Source organism: Monomorium pharaonis, chromosome 2 (assembly GCF_013373865.1).
Source record: "Monomorium pharaonis isolate MP-MQ-018 chromosome 2, ASM1337386v2, whole genome shotgun sequence".
NCBI classification, from domain to species: domain Eukaryota; kingdom Metazoa; phylum Arthropoda; class Insecta; order Hymenoptera; family Formicidae; genus Monomorium; species Monomorium pharaonis.
The window spans coordinates 33,343,828-33,359,206 of NC_050468.1; the positions used below are offsets into that span (position 1 = coordinate 33,343,828).

Sequence of the window (15,379 nt, forward strand, 5' to 3'; positions counted from 1 at the left end):
TATATGAACTATAATATTTTTTTCATATAAGGCGAAAGTCATAAAATATTAATGTATATTTAAAGTAGAATATTTCTCTGCGAAAAATGTTCGAAAAAATTTTTTTTGCGTAGTAATATTTTTGTAAAACAATCCAATTTATATTTGATTTTATATTTAACAACACTACATATCTCGATGCGCGTTTTGAATCATATACACTACTTTGCTGTTTTATAATTTTTTGCTTCATACAATGCTTGAATATATGTATAATAAAACCAATGTAATAAAACTGTATAAATTGAACTAATCCAACTTGATATGTACGAATTGCAGCGTATAAAAACAAAACAAAAATTTCATTAAATTAAAAAAAAAAACAAATAGGTGTGGTTACGGTGTACGAAGGCTAAGCGCCGAGATGCATTCGTGTCAAGGCGTGATTTATTTTTTAAATAATATTATAACACAAGACGTGATTCATATCTTCCCTCCCCCCCCTCCCCCGTGACGAGTTAGGACCGAGCGGCGATGCGAACAATTCGTAATTCCGTTGGAACGACACGATGCACGGATTGCAACACGGATTGCGGGGCGCATCTGTCAATGCGATGGCAGTTACGACAATACAGGAAGGCCGCGGTGGCAAACTACGTTAATGTTCGTGAAAAATCGCAATTTTTTGCCTGTACGGCAAGTCCGCGAATTTATGTACGTTGCGACACTTGCAATGCAAAATACCGACCTAAGTGCAGTTCTCTGTAAACGAATAGCTTTCGAAATTTTCTGGGAAGGTAAGGTTTGGTAAAACAAAGAAGTTTCTTTGATACTCGGAAATATCAAGGGATTCATGATCTCCGATTGCCAAAAAGGAGGAATTCTAAAAAAAAAAAATTTCGAGAGAGAAGAGACGCGAGCTACGTTTTGCAATGCATTTTTATGTTTTATTTTCAAAATTAATTTCATTTTAATTTTTCTTTCTCTTTGCGGCACACATCATAGATCAATTTTAACGCTGTCGATTTGGGAAATACTGAGGCATTTATGATCTTCGATTGATAAAAAGGAGAAACTCTTAACAAAAATTAACTCCGAAAGAAAATAGAGCTAGCGGTATATTTTGCAATTCATTTTTTAAATGTTTTATTTTAAAAATACGATTTGACTTTAACTTTTTCTTTTTCCCTTGCAACACACATCGTAAATAAATTTTAACGATCTCGCAGTCAAGTTCGTCCCTCGCTCTGTTGCAATCTAGAGCAAAAGTTCGTGCGACGTTCCCACCAACCTCGGCGAAATCGATTGCGCAACGTATCGGGGATAGCGATCGCGTGTAATCCGTCGGAGAAAACATGGCGAAGATGGGTACGCTTTGAGGCAGAATTTCGGATTGATTCTTTTTGTTTCCTTCGACTCCGAGTGTGTACACTCCTACACTGCCTACTACATCGCGCCGATTGGATAAAATCGTATCGGCCATTATACGGATGAACGGATATGGGAATTAATGTATTGGACAATTCTTGTACATACTATCGAAAATCATGCCGAGATATTCGTCTCATACGCTATCCTCCCTAATCGGAATAATCACGGAGTAGATTATTTCTGCGGCGAGCGCGGGGGGACACGTTTCTCGTGAAGCGCACGGAGTTTCGTTGCTCGAGAAACGAGAGGGACAAGTGAGATCTATTTTTTTTTTAAGCCGACAAACGCGCGATTAACTTCGCGAGCCAATGTTTGGGCGTTAATGGGGCGTCGGCGACGAGGTATCAGTTTCGCTCTCAAGTCTCTTGTCGTTGAACGGAAACGAACGCGGAAGCGGCGGCGGCGGCGGCGGCGACGGCATAGAGCGCTTTTTCGCGCATTCCGCGTCGACACGCCGCCGCCGCCAGCGCGGATCGACGCAATTGTGATTTGTAATTAGCGAAGCGTGCAATTGTGAAATCGTGTCGCGGTGTTATTGACCCGACGACGGGGACGCCGACGAACTGATACCTCTTTGCACCTCGAAAATCAATTCCAGCAGAACTTGTCTCGTTACCGGTCGCTGGGTTTCTACTTAAACAGTTTCCGCGCGCGAAATGGACAACTTGGGGCTGCTGATGCGAATGGCACCCCCCGATTATATACACGAAACTCGCCTTTTCAGCGAGGAGCAAAGATACTGTATAGAATGTATAGATGATTGAAGTCACGAAATCAGAAGCAATTGTTCCTTATAAATGTATTATATATAGATTTATTGTAATGTGTATAAATAGGGGGCTGCTATCAAATTCGATCAAATCTTAATGAACCTTGAAAGTTGATCTTTATTTGTTTAAAAACTTATACATCTATACAGCATAAGATAATTACCGTGTAATAAAAATGCATTCTATATTTTATATTCATTTTTTTTCGTGAGGTATGATTTTCTTGCTAATAAAATTGTTTATGGATTATTAAACTTCATGCACTTTCAGAATTACTATATAATATGTAATATGTAATAAATATCCGAATGTTATTATAGTTCGCGGTAGAATCGCGTTTCAACAAAATAGTCAGGGTTCACCTCGTTCAAAATTGGTATTTGTTAGGATGAATTTTATGTCGGTCAACGATTCAGATCTCATAGTAGAGAAAGTCCCGATCCCGTTTCACTGATGCAAATGTAATTTGATACAGTACTTGTAGGCATATCTACTGGAAATGTCGCATGACTCCGTCATCTCTATGAATGACCGTTGTGTGTGAACTTTATCGTGTATAGGACATTGTAAAAACAACGCGATAAGAGTACTCCTCTGTGAGAGTAGTCTTCAACAAATTTGCCTTTGTCTAATTTGACGTGAACGCGTACGCGTTTGAGATTTCATATAAATGCCAGTTGTCCGCACTGTTTATTCTTTGCGGGGCTCGCGAGTGAAGCGCTTCAGCTAGAATCACCACGTTTGCAGGAGCAAAATGTGGTCCTACCTTGGAGGACACTCATCTTCGCGCACACGGAAGAGTGCCGGCCTTGAAGGACACTCATCTTCGCGCACATGATATTGTCGTGCGGTGGTGATTCAGAGTAAAGTCAAGCGAAGAACCATAGAAACTTCCTCCGGGCAGAGCCGATGCCTCTCGCGTTTCCAGTATCTCCTCCAATCACAGTCACGCACCAATCAAACGTGATGGATCCATGAGTTGTCCACTCGAGATCTTTTCAAGGATTCACACGAGTATACTCGTCACACATAACGTCGCGAAACGGATCGCGGTACTTTGCGCACGCCCTTCGATTTCTCGCACATTTCGACGGAATCGCAAGATTAGAGTCGATTGAAGGAAGACAGCGTACTACACTCTCGGATTATCGAAACGAAGGAACGATTCCGGAGGATCACGCGCGCGATAGTAAAGGGATCCGGAAGACGACGACGCGACGGCGGCGCGCGGAGGAGCGCGATGTGAACGCGTCGCGCGGCCCAAACTTTTTGGGGCAGCCGGTCGCGAGAGCGTACGGGCCATGCGATCAGCCAAAGTCGTGGATCCGCCGCCGCGGTTCGGTAGTGGTGGTACCGGTGACCTCGATACCAAGCGAGGCCCTCCAATCCCAACGCCCAATGCCAAAAAACTGACACGCGTGCGTACGTACGTGCGTACGTGCGTGTTCACGTCACAGGAACTTTCACTCTCTCGGGCGCTTCTCGCGAGAAACGATCGATCGGCGATTCTTCGGGAGAATCGTTTGCAGTTTTCACGAGTTTTGCTCGGAACAACGGGAGAGAGGAATGAAAATTTCGTACCGGGATCGGCGATTAGATCGATTTACGATCGCTTTACGATCGCTTTACGATCGGCGTTATCTTTACGTGAATGACGACGGCGCTAACGGGATTAACGAGGATAAAAAAGACCTCGGAGACTTTCTCTTCTTTCGGGACCGACATCGATGAATCATGTTGATGTCGGCGCTTTGGACATTTGAGAGGACGCGATGTAAATTGGCGAGCGATACGTTTGAAAAATTAGGATGACGCCCCACTATTGGATGTCGGATTACGAAGTTCTTCTCTCTTCTTTAGGAAAAGGACACTTGAAATATAGAATAATAAAAAAATATCGAAATTATTTGATCGCAATAAGTGCAATAAGATTTTTCGTAACTCGTGCGCGCCGCGCGACGTAACATATCTAGCACATATGAGATAATAGATTTGTTATGTGTGCAGATAATTCTTAACAAAAACGGAAAGGGTATTCTGATCTTTATTTTTGAAACGATGATCTCAACTAGAATTATGACAAAAACAAATGCAATTCTTCATGATAATTTTTTTTATGTCAGCTGATGAATGAGAACAACAAAGTCTGAAGGCAAATTTATACGTTATTGAAAATACCTGAAAAGAACGAAGGTCAAGGATGGCAGAACACGATAAAACTTCCGTGAAGTTGAAGTTATGCCGAGGAACCGGTATAATTTTATATGATCGCGACTCTATGCGAATCATCAATCGACACAGGTATATTAGACACAATTGATCCTTATTACATCTTTACATCCCTTTTGGTTCGTCGTGATCTCAAGAAATATAGAGCTTTGTAAAGCGGATTCTCTGTCTGAATATATTCAGAAATTTGGATAATCAAAATTTCGGTAGGATAATAGAAAAATTCTAATTTGACATTTTGTTATAGAATTGATAGTTTCGTCTGTTTTGAATATTTATTCGATATTTATTTAATATAAAGGTTTTTTTTCTTTTAATTTTGTTATTCCTAAATTATATATATGTGTGCGTGTGCGTGTGTGAGGGGGGGGGTCTTTAAATCAACATTGTTGTAGCCTTTCCTGCCTTTGTTGATGCGTTTTTGTTACTATTTATTCATTCGTTTTCTTGTATTCTAGCTGACGTATTTAGCAATATACTGTTATTATTATACATATATGATAAGTACTAAAATCTTGAGTTGATTCGTTAGCCCTTTGGTTTGTTTTTATTATTCCGAACCATTATTATTGACTTTGGACTATTATTATTATTATTTTTATTAATATAGTATTATCTTCATTCTAGTACCATTTGAACAAGTGTATTTTCGCATCGTACAAATGATCGCATGGCCTGAATCCTGAATCCTGAACTATAGAGAGCTAAAGTTCCGAATATGGAAACAACACTCGCGACGAGTACTTTCGAATCAATTTTTTCTTATTGCGATTTCACTCTCGATGGCGCGACTCTTACGCGATAATCGGCCGTGCAGCGTCCCCGTCCTCGCGGAAGATGGACCATCGTGACTCCGAGTGAAAGAGAGACACGTGCAGCCGGGCCGCCGGGTGTTTCACTTTTATCCGATAAGAAAGTAACGAAAGTCACTGATGAAAGTTTCGGGCCTGCCCTCGGCAAGCGCGGAAGCAGTAGCGACCTAGATGGACGGGCGAATACTTCTTTGAAAGTAAAAGTAAAGGAGCAGGACTTTATGCTATCTCATCATAGCTGACAAATCATCTTTCTGTGTTACTGATTTTTCTCGTCGGGTCTCGTAAAGTTATTCGCTCGATCCACGTGAAATCGTAAAATTGATATGCATAGTACATTTCAGACGATACATATTAATGAAATTAGCAAACACCTTTTAAAATGTTTTTGTATAAAGTTTACATTGATATATGTAGAGATCAAAAATTCATTATCTTAAGAATTAACAAACGTTTCTTCCGTTTCATCTTTTGTTTATATATATATTTTTTTCAAATATTATTTCAAAATCTGTTTTATTGTTTTTATTTTGAAAAATGTGATATAATTCTTAATAATTTATTATGTATGCACTTCAGTTTCTAATGGTTACTACTATGATTTCACTGTTGTTAAATTACGGGGAATTTATTTTAAAATATCCTCTTTTTCCCGTCATTTCTCTTACTGCACTGTGCAGATATACCGGTTTTTAGCAAACTGATATCATCTTACAGGAAGATCGAACTCGGTGAAAACCGTGTCCTTCGACGAACAGGGTTACATTACGTCACACACGCGCTGATCTTTATTGCCGTGCAATTCGTGCGAATATACCGGCTCCGGTATCGTGAGATGGGCCCGTGAAATTCTCGGAGGTGGAATCTTTGCACATGCGAACCAATCAAGTACCAAACCGGACACCAATCTCGTATTTTCTTATTTCGGAGAAATCGAAATTCAAGAAACTAAAATATATTAATTTTTGTTATAAAACAGAAATAATTTATCAATTTTTTAGTGAAATTTTAAACCGGTATATTTTGACATCCTTACACCAAATATTCATCTGTATTTTTTCGTTATTACGGTCATTGATAAATAAATAAAGGTATTAAGATTGATATCTTGTAGTGTAAGATTAACACGTAATAGATTTATAGATTTAACGTAATGTAAAACATACCGTAGAAAAGGTCTGTATTCAGAACGCATTTAATATTCTTTTTTTTATCATTCTACAGTTGTTTTACAGTCTGTTTAATAAGAGTGTGTCTGACAAAACTTTTATCTGTAAATCGTTAGATAGAAAATTTCAACGGGAGCAAGGAAACAAATAGAAGAAGCCTTCCCCCAAAATGCTTTGTAAAGAAAGCCTCAGTTATCATTTGACCTTAGTGACAAAAGAGCGTATTTTGTATTTGAGAAATCTCCGATTGTCTGAAAAACATGTCGAAAAAAGAATTGCTTAAGCGTAAGAAAATTTGGCCTGCGAACAATGTAATTTTTTTCAATGAAGCTTTCTTTTGAGCATGTTCCATCAGTCGAAGTTGTTTCGATAAATTTAATTGATCTAGAGATTTTTATCTCAAGAATATCATAAAATTAAAATAAATAAAATTAATGGATAATATACCTCGAAGATGCAATTGTTGATAATGGAGGTAATGAATTGTTAATAATTAAACATTGCAATTTTTATATAAATAGAACAAGATATTCAAGTAATAAGTATGTATTGTTTCAATTCGTTATAATAAATTCATCATAACAAGTTTTCCAGTTATGTATATCAAACGTATTTTTGTCAAACAAACTGTATCTTTAATGAATGATAAAGTAGACTAGCAAAAAAAATGCGCTAATTTAATTTTATATAACATATATCACAATAGAGAATAACAGAAATAATAGATATAAATTGCTATCTAAGGATCGATACTTTGCGCTATCTCTCGCTTCAAATAGTTGCATAAAAATGAACCGTTAATAATTATTCGAGAACATAATTTTTTCAAGGACTTTCGCCGAAACCTGTTTGTGAGCATGGCATTACGAAACTTTAACGCAGATGCGTAGAATCTTTTGAACAGTTTTCAGCTATTGTGTTACAGTATTCCGAAATAATTACATAACGGATTGATTATCATCTTGATATAAAATTAATAAATTCCATATAAGAATAGACTTTTTCTCTTAGATTGGTATCAGCTAGATTTTGTTAGAATATATATGATCTATAATTTCGTTTTTATCTGTTCTTACATGTTTTTGTTAAATATATAATATAATCAATTATTTTGTGTATCATGTTGCAATTTTATTCATTATTCAGCTGTACGTCGTATCTTTTCTTCCAAATTCAGATTTTTTATATTATGATTAGTTTGTAAACTATCAAATTGGTATACAAAATTGTATCTCACAATTGTTATTCCATTATTGAAGGTAATTGTACAAATCAATATAAATTATCATGTCTGTATGAAAATTACTATAATCTCGATTAAAACACTGAAATTTATTAAAATGATGATTGTGCATGAAAAATTTTGCACAAGCAGAGATTTTGAGATTATATAACATAATATAATTTATAATATAAATATACATAAGAACATTAAATTTTACTGCTGAAGAAAAGTAATTATTCTGTTTACTTATTTCACTTTTTTCTTCTGACGTACGTAAGTAATGATTATCTGCAACAAATATTATTTTCTTGATAGTAGTTTTAAAATGTACTTGTCACAAATCTTAGAAAAACTCATTATCATATACTTAAAAGAGGAATTTATACCTTTTCGAAAAATATTGTAAAATTGGCGTCGAAGAAAGGTAAAAATGATAGGTAAATCGAATCTTTACTTAAACTTAATATTCTTGATTGAAGAATTAAATTATTACAATTCAGAATACAGTTTGAATAAATTTGATGCTTTTAACGAGCTTACAAATTATTTGAAACAAGTGGTATTTATTTAACTCGAGTACATATTTTTCTCTGTGTAAAACAGAAGGAATATATTTTAAGTAAACATTACTTGTTTCAAGTCAATGAATGATAATATTTTCAGACGTACTATCATCAAGATACTCTTTGCAAATATAACCGTTACATAAAAGAGGGAAACTAGAAAAAAAGTAACCGCTTTTCTTAGCATGAGAATGCCGCTGCGTGTAGATTTTGAGATCCGGCGAGGCAGGTTGCCGCGCGGACGTCAACAATACGCCGTGAATTGATTTTCCATCGACAAGCGGAAACTCACCGACGTGATTTTCCGAGAATTTTCCTAAGCGCGTCTAGAAGGATGGAGCGTGTGCGGTAGAATCGCTACACGGCCGGTGCATTTGTACGTGGCGGTGTGGGCAGTGCTGCAGTCGTTCGTACCAGCACACGCCGTGAGCGGTCGGCCATGGCATACTTACTAATGTCAATCACACCGGCAGGAGGCATGCACCGCCAACGTGTGCACCTTATGTACGTGTGCGCGCGCGCTCGCGCACGCGCTTACAGTGCTTCGATCAGTTAGTGCCTCTTTTCTCCTAAGCATTTCGGTAAATAGGGAAAGCAGCATAATTTCCCTTGCGATTAATCTTTCATTGAAATGAAATATCGAAACAGTTACCTTTCGAAATTTTATTAAGATAAACGGTCCACGAGAAGAAAATATGACGAGGAAAGGAGAATTTTCTCTTATATATTCCCATTATCAGAGCTTAATTTCTAGAAGCCCGCTCGGCCATTTGTAATAAGAAAATAATTCGACGTTATAGACGAAATAATTACGAAGTAGTAGAGAGTCCTGTATTACACGAGGCCCTCGATCGCTATTGAATCCCGCAGTCTTTTGGCCTTTAACCTTCGCAATTTCCTCAACCATCGATACCTTGTGCGACGACGGAGTTGCGTCAGTGTAGCTCTGAACTTGAGTGCCTCCGCGCGCGAACGGCGCGCGAGGAATTGAAAGGCGTTTCTCTCCCGGGATCAGTGTCGACCGTGGTCGATAAATAAACGGTGCCGCGAGATCCCTGAAAAATCACCGGTCATTATCGCCCCACGATCGCGACCCGCGGCAAGAGCTTGCGCGAGCTTACGTGTCGCGCCGGTACGATTCTCGATAGGGTTGCTCGTTAGCGGTGCTCGTTAAGATACGTTACGATTGACACGGCGGCAAACGAAACTCGTGCTCCGAGGGAGAAAGACGCATTTAAAATTTCAGATCCGATCTAGCGACTTGTGAACTGTAAATTATGAAACTTTTAGATATAACCTAATAAATAAAATTTACCAATTCGTCGAGACACAAATGCTGCAGATAGTTTAAGGATGTATTACATCTTAAAGCATTACTGGAAATATGAAAATTCGATAGATTGTTCTATTGTTAGGATTGAATATCTGCGTAAAATCAATTCTCTTATTGGTTCCAAAGTTATTCTTTATTTGTGTAAAATCGCGTTTTGTAGTATTTATTTGCAAACTTGACGAGTAAGTAGCATTACAAATTAAATCAAATTTCTTGCAAGTACTAATAAAATTTTAATAAATGCTTTTTTGAATCTTACACCTACTCATTTAAAAGTAATTTACCAAAACTGTGAGCAAATGTGATCATTTCGCTGTATAAATCATTATAAACTAAGTTTCGTTCTTTACAGCTGATTTCAGGACCAAAATTATCATTGATTAGAAAAAAAGAGACTAAAGAAGCTCGCATTTTTTAACATTTTGACAACTTTTAGCTATATTGTATTTAGCATTATAGAATCAAAACGTTTTAAAAATATGACATATCTTCGCAACATAATGCAACATTTTTCTCATTTTATTTCAAATTGTAATGAAACTTGTTGAATATGAAACACAGGATGAAATACATGTGCGTTCAATATTTAGCAAACAATCGTCATATTGTGTATATTCTAGGAAGAGCGTATTTTCGTAAATAATTTTGAGCGCTAATAAAATTGAGAAGCATTAGATATGCTTCGGATATAAATCATAGCGCAACGGTTTGCGTAACGCGAATAGGCGCGCACAAGGTCTCTCCATCGCGGATACAGAATCCGCAGTTTCTAGAAGAACGCGGCCAACATATCGGCCCCTCATACACGTTTCCTCGTTCCCTCGTTTACGTTGACATTCGATGGCACGGCTCCTAGAAGCTAGCGGAGAACAGTGTGTCAACAAAACGGGCAGCCTCGAAAAACAGTCGCCAATAGGCGCGCGGAGGCCTGCAATCTTCATTTTCGCGGACGAATCTACGCGCCAACAACGTTTTCCGCATTGTTTTCCCAATGGCGCGCTATTTTTATCGTTACCTCGTTCGAAGAAGCAAATATTATTCATGATATATCGATCGTGTAGAAAAATTTGTCTCAACTTCAAGAACATTGATGCCTAAGCCAATTATAAAGTACTTTAAGTAGCCTCATAAAATTTATCGTCGAGTAATACGAAAATACGATATATTATTATGAAATATTGTGTTAATGGTTAGTATTTTAAAAACAGGATTTTCTTCTTGCAGAATCGCGTCGTTTTTGCAAAAAAAAAGTAGCGCAACAAGTCTTATTGCGTGCACCAATAATATTAATCGTCGGATCGTTTGTGTGTATCTTAACGCATGATGATTAGAACGCACGTTTCATGTGATTTAAATGAACGCGTTTATCCATATAAATATCATAAATGCTGATTGCTGCATTTAAGCTTAAATATGCATACAAAAGTCTTTTAAAGCTTCCTTATCTCTACACGAAAAGCTTAAAATAATATATTCGAGTTTGAAAAGAATAAGATATTAATGAAATTTCGTAAATCCGAGGAACGTCAATATTTTTCGTTTTTTTTTTTTTTTAACTATTTTAGATGTATTTGATTATTGACTCTTAGGACCGTGATCTTCATAATTTTTCTTGCTCAATTAAGCTTGGCTGCCGCTAATATCGCGATGATGATTTCTCACGAGAGCTCTTTGAGGCCGTAAAGTGTCCATGAGAGTCGACCTTAACGGAGTGTCGACATTGTGAGTCTACATTCACCATACATTATCCGCGATAAACAATCATCTTTACGTCTTACGATTTCGTTGGTCGTAACACGGGTTCGATAAAATCGATGCTCTCTTTCGACGGTCTTGTCGATAATAATAATTTTACGTAACGTACAGAGAAGTTACATTACAGAGAACCCTTAACACAGCAGTAGTACCGTAATCTTATTCGATCCTTATACAGAATACATAAGGTGATATTGAGAATCGTGATTTTGTAGGAGAATCGTGAACGTATAAGATGTTGAAGTTGTTCTTTCAAACGTACGTCGGTAGCACGAATGTTTCTGTTATAAGGGGCTGCGCATAAATGGAATAGAGAACAGAAAATAGAGAACAGTTGATATGTTGAATAAGGAAAACGTATAAAATTTCTTATTCAACTATTCCTTTTTTATTCTTTATTCTTTATTGCTTTTATTATGTGCAGCCCCTAAGTGATCGAATATTTAGCAATTTTTATAAATAAGCTAACATTAAAGTGTCAAAATCTATTCCTTTTTATTTCAAATAGATATTTTAATATAAAATAAGACAGAAATCAAGATAAAATTGAAGATCTAAATCGCCTAAATTAACGACTATTTTCCACTGGCTTTCTCCACGAATAATCGCGAATTCTTAGTTTTTTTTTTTTTTTTTGGAGTCTTGTTCAATAAAGAGATCGTGAAAAAACCCTTGATATGTTGACCATATTAGGTAATGATTTCAGTTCTCGGATGCCACATGAACAATAAATTCTTACAATTCGATAGCGTATCAGTGATCGCTACTAAAGAAATAACATTATCGAGAGTCGCTCTTTAGTTGATCGAGGATTCGCCAATATCGATGATAATGCGATTATCGTGTGATGCACTTCTCGTGAGTCATTAAATCTTTTTGATATGCTGACGGAGCGAGTCATGAACCGGCAGTGTCATGCACCTTCCGATTGCGTTTCTCTTTCTCTTCCTCTCTCTCTCTCCCTCTCTCTTTCTGTCTCTCTCTCCTTTTCCTTTCCTTTTCATGATGAACGCGTATTCGGATACCGGTATTCGTCGTTGCACGTGTCAGGGTCAAATGACGTCATTGGGGATTCTTGAGATGGCATTTATTGTAATTTGCAATCGTTCACGATCCTGCTACTTCAGAAAAAAGAATTTTATCTAAAGAAATTAGTCAAGAGACGTTTCGATCATCTTTTGAGCAACTTTGCCACTGTATTTATGTCTAATTAGCAATCGGAACATAAGAAATTTAAAGTATGTACGAGATACGAAATAACAATCCTATTGTTCTTCAAAATGATAAATTGATTGCATATTCATAAATATACAAAAAAAAATATATTTTTGTTCTTTTAGTTTCGAGTATTTATAATATTTTTTTTAAGTCAGACGACAGATAATTTAATTAAAAAATGCACATATAAAATTAATTATTTTTTATATTGTTTATATATAAGAATAAGAGCAAGTTTAAACTTTTTTTGCAAAAATGTCTTAAAGTATATCTTTAAACATATATGTAAAAATTGATTGAAATCAATTGCTGGAAGATATATAATTTAGTTTTCTTAACATAATTTAAATATAACTTAATATAATTTAATATAATTTAAAATTTATTTCACACGCGCACATTTTTGTAAATTATATAATAAAAATTCTTTATGTCACACTGCAAATTCAAGTACAAAACATACTTTATTTATGTATGCGATTTAGTCTCTCGCGTAAAAATAATCTCTCGTGTTAAACTGCACGTTTAAATATGTAAATTTATCTTTTTATGTAATAGTGTTATTATTTTTACACGGAAAACTAAATAGAGATAAATATCTCTCATTACACACGAATAAAGCATTTTCACACCCTTTAGAGTTATTTGTGCCATTTTCTCGATATCGTAATGTATATTCTTGACGTATAAGATGTATTGATGATAAACAGTGCTACTCATATCGTGATATTTTCTTAAGACAATGTCGATAATCAACGTCACGTTTGTCTATATCTTATTCTGAAACGGAAGTCTTCGGGATTAAATAACGCCCATGAGTAATATTTATAATAAATAAAGCTATTTCTGTTCCGTGCATTTTTATAAAATTAATTTTAAAATTAATTAATTTTAACTTGCTTTACTTATTACTTCAGTGTGTTTCTGTAATGATATTAAACATTTTCATATTTTACTTTCATATTGAGATAATTATGAGATCGTGATAATTCGTTTTTATCGCATTCAAGTTATTCACGATGCGAATATATACGAATATAAATCGAAAACATTATTAATTACAAGAATCTGTAGGTTGATCGATGTCGAAATCCTTATCTGAGTACTTATTGATACTACTTGCAATATCATTCGCCGCAGACTATAATTTGTCTATCATTGCAATCAATAATAAACACATTCTTGTATACCGTAGAATTCAGTATATAACCAAGTGCCGAAGCTCCGTATTAGATATTCGACTTGATAAAAAATTCATTTCATATTAAAGAGGCTTATTTAATATTAAGCTGAAAATATACGTTATACGATTATACATAGTATTCAATTTAGAAAAAACAAACGTGTTAAAAAATTAGATCAGCGCGAGATCAGCTGGTCTAAGAACTCGTCAAAATCTGTGCACGAATCAGTGCATACTCGGCATTCATGATTGTAGACAAGTGTATATTTAGTTTTAGATTGGTATAGGTCGAGGCGCGAGGAGAAGAAGATTCCGCTGAGTCGTTATCTGTTTTCTATGGACGTGGCCTCTATAGGTCGGGATCTAGCCGGTTATAATCGGCAACGCGATTATTACTAGTTAAGTGGAAATTGCGGCGGTGACGCCGCGTTTTCGGGGTCAGATTCTCGCGCTCCGAGTACGATCATCTATGCTGTTGCTTGAATGGATGACGAGCTTTTTCGGCTCGTCCGGAGTAATTTAGAAATGTAACGGGCTGTTTATTTTATCGGTGACTAGTCGGCACTTTGTAGGACAACATTACTCTCGTTCTCTCTCGGCCGTTACGCGTAGTTTATATTGTATCTTTGCGCATATTTCTTTATATTTATTTTATTATGAACGAAATCAAGTCACCTGCGACGGCTTACAAAACAATAAACGAAGTACTTTTATGTAGCGGTAACTAAATTTACATGGAAAGAATAGTTTCGCTGAAATGTCTAAACATTGAGATATAAATCTGAAAATAATTTTGTCAGGCCATCAAAATAATTGTGCCACAAATTGGTTACGAAAATGTCGAAACTTTTTGAGTTTTCTACACAATTATTTTGACAGTCCAACAAAATTATTTTCAAATCTGTATCTATATGTGTAGCTAAATTTTTCTGCGTACAAAAGACAATTTTTCATTAATGTATTTTTATGTATAATAGTCATATGAATATACTAAGAAACAACTCGTCTTATTCTGTTCGAGATTTTTTTTTCTGTAACACTTTAATTATTTCGATACTTAATACAAGATTTTTTTTGTAAAAATTTTTATTTTTTACAATTTTCTTTAAATTATCCTGTGTTTGATTAGATTCGAACAAAACAGCAGTTAAACTATTTTTTCCATTTTTGACATTCTTTTGCAAAGTTTTGACACATGTTGCAATTACAAAGATGGTGTGCTAGAAACGACCGTACATCTTACAACATATTATTCCTTTTAGAAATTGCCTCTTTACTAGATTATGATCTGCAAATGAGCAGCTTAGCTAGCTCAGCTGAAATTTTAGATCTTATCTCATTTAGTAGGTCAAAGGTCAGAGACGGTTCGTAACTAAAATTTCAGTTTCCCGAAGTGGCAACGAGTGTTCTGTGCCAGAGAATCTCAGAACGTCTGAAAGAAGCAGAAGAGAAGTATACTAGTCGTATTTTAATCTCTTCTTGAGACATAAATGCAAAAGGAGACATGTGAGACCAGAATAACAAGTCGATACGGAGTACGTTGAATCTGATAAGTTTAACCAAAATTGTGCACTTTACCAATTTTGAATCGCTTACAATATCTTTTTAATACGCGATAGAGCTCTTCATTAATATATGTCATTTGTACACAACAAAAAGTTAGAATCTCATCGTTCTAAGTTGTATTATTTCCGTGTGTTCATATTCCATCT

General features: G+C 35.8%; 1 protein-coding gene and 1 long non-coding RNA gene across 11 annotated transcripts in view; one reads left to right on the forward strand and one right to left on the reverse strand.

Annotated features, from left to right (window-relative positions):
- Positions 1-15,379, reverse strand: part of LOC105837761 (hormone receptor 4) — a 181,622-nt gene that overhangs the window by 38,104 nt on the left and 128,139 nt on the right. The window contains exon 1 of one of the 8 annotated variants that reach the window (XM_036282633.1): positions 8,471-8,616. The exons of the other annotated variants lie outside the window; for them this stretch is intronic. The gene's annotated coding sequence lies outside the window, so the exon portion shown is untranslated. Of the gene's footprint in view, positions 1-8,470; positions 8,617-15,379 lie in introns of those variants that run through there. 8 annotated transcript variants of the gene reach the window in all.
- LOC105837762 overlaps positions 1-15,379 on the forward strand; it is a 167,923-nt gene that overhangs the window by 27,148 nt on the left and 125,396 nt on the right. The window lies entirely within an intron of this gene.